Raw genomic sequence first — 2,514 nt, forward strand, 5'->3', positions numbered from 1 at the left:
GTGGAAAGCATGGTATTGAAGTTCCATACAATTATTGTATTGTTGTCTATTTCTCCCTTCTGTTCTGTTAACATATGATTTATATATTAAGTTGTTTTGATGTTGGATGTATATATATTTATAATTGTTACATACTCTTGATAAATTGACCCCTTTATTATTATATAATGAGCCTCTTTGTGTTTTGTGAGTTTTTAACTTAAAGTCTATTTTGTCTGATGTAAGTATAGCCATGCTTGCTCTCTTTTGGTTACCATTTCCATGGAATATCTTTTTCCATTCCACCATTTTTAGCTTATGTGTGTCCTTAAAGTTAAAATGAGTCTCTTGTAGGTAGCATACAGTTGGATTTTGCTTTTTTGTCAATTCAGTCACTATATGTCTTTTGATTGAAGGATTTAATCCGTTTACATTTAAAGTAATTATTGATGGGTAAAGACTTACTATTGCCATTTTGTCAATATTTTCTGACGGTTTTGTAGCTCTTTTTTCCTTTCTTCCTCTCTTACTGATTTCCTTTGTGATTTGATGATTTTTTGTAGCAGTATACTTTCATTCCTTTCTGTTTATCTTTTATATATATTATACAGGATTTTCCTTGTAAATACCATGAGGCTTACATAAAATATCTTATAATTATTGAAGTCTAATTTAAACTGATAACAACTTCAACTATATACAAAAACTAAATTTTCATAATGCCTTCATCCACATTTTGTTATTGATGTCACAATTTACATCTTTTTATTGTGTATTAATTAACAAATTATTGTTGCTATTTTGTTATTTTTAATACTTTTGTCTTTTAAGTTTTATACTAGAGTTAAAGTGATTAATATACCACCATTACAGTATTAACGTACCTGACTATGACTACAGTTTTGCCTTTACAGTGAGTTTTATACTTTAATATGTTTTCATGTCGTTAGTTAGTATCCTTTTATTCCAACCTGAAGAAGTCCCTTCAACATATCTTGTAAGGCAGATAAAGTGGTAATAAACTCCCACAGCTTTTGTTTGTCTGGGAAAGTCTTTATCTCTTTATTTCTGAAGGACAGCTTTGCCATTGTACCATATTCGTGTTGGCAGGTTTTTTTTTTTTTTTTTTAAATTTCAGCACTTTGAATATATTGCCCCACTCTCTCTCATTCTGCAAGGTTTCTGCTGAGAAATCTTCTTATATTCTTATTAGGGTTCTACTGAATGTGACCAGTTGCTTTTTGGTTGCTGTTTTCATAATTCTGTCTTAGAATTGAGAATTTTGAGAATTTGATTATAATGTATTTCACTGAAAATCTCTATATTTTTAATCTATGTGGAATTCTTTAGATTTCATGGATCTGAGTGATCATCTCCCTTTCCACATTTGGGGAGTTTTCTGTCATTATTTCTTTAAATAAGCTTTCTTCTCCTTTTTATTTCTCTTTTCCTTCTTAGAGTGTCATAATGTATATATGGTTTATTTGGTGGTGCCCCATAAGAACTGTAGGTTTTCTTCAGTCTTTTTCATTTTTTTCTTCTTCTTCTTACTCTGTCTGGGTAATTTCAAATGACCTATTTTTAGGCTTGCTGATTCTTTCTGCTTCATTGAGTCTGCTGTTAAAACTCTCTATGGGAATTTTCAATTCAGTCATTGTATTCTTTAGCTCCAGAATTTCTGATTTTTTAAAAATGTTTTCTATCTTTTTGTTGATCTTCTAAATTTGTTCACGTACTGTTTTCCTGATTTTATTTAGTTGACTGTGTATTCTCTTGTAGCCCATTGAATCTTTTAAAGATGATTATTTTAGAATCTTTATCTTGCAGTTTGTAGATCTCTATTTCTTCAGGGTCCTTTACTTGTGCTTTACCTTGATCCTTTAGTGGTGTCATTTTCCCCTAAATGTTCATGGTTTGTGTGGCCTTGCATTGGTGTCGGTGCATTTGAATAAGTAGGTACTTCTTCCAGTCTTTAAAGACTGGCTTCTGCAGTGAAAGCCCTTCATCCTTTATCTCTTCCTGAGATTCTGGGTCAAAGAGCTGTTGGGGTCTGCATTCATATTTTCTTCTGGAGTCCTCAGGTGGGCTTGCCTGGTGCTTGGATAAGTGTGCCAGAGAGTCTGGCTCCTGGATCCAGCCTGGTGCCTGGATCTTTGGGGGTGGTCCTATAGCCTGCATTCACTTAGGGTGGGTGTGGGCTGGACTGGGTGTGGCCCACTAGTGTAAACCTGATGCCAGAATATTCTGCAGACTTGTTGATTGGGTAGGAGGGGGCAAGCATGGATGTGGATGGGCCTGAAGCCTGGGTTCACATGTGCTAGCCTGGAATTGGAGTCCACTGGGGCAATCCTGGAGCCTGACTCCACAGGGATAGACCTGGGTCCTGGGTCTCTGGGGACTGGTCTGGAACCTGGGGCCATGGGGGCTATACTTGCACTGAGGTGGGCCTGGAGCCTACATCCACAGGGGCTAACCTAGGGTCACAAGGTCGGCATGGAGGTTGGGTCTGTGGGAGGCCATCCTGGTGCTGGGTAG

Source organism: Galeopterus variegatus, unplaced genomic scaffold (assembly GCF_000696425.1).
Source record: "Galeopterus variegatus unplaced genomic scaffold, G_variegatus-3.0.2 Scaffold5440, whole genome shotgun sequence".
NCBI classification, from domain to species: domain Eukaryota; kingdom Metazoa; phylum Chordata; class Mammalia; order Dermoptera; family Cynocephalidae; genus Galeopterus; species Galeopterus variegatus.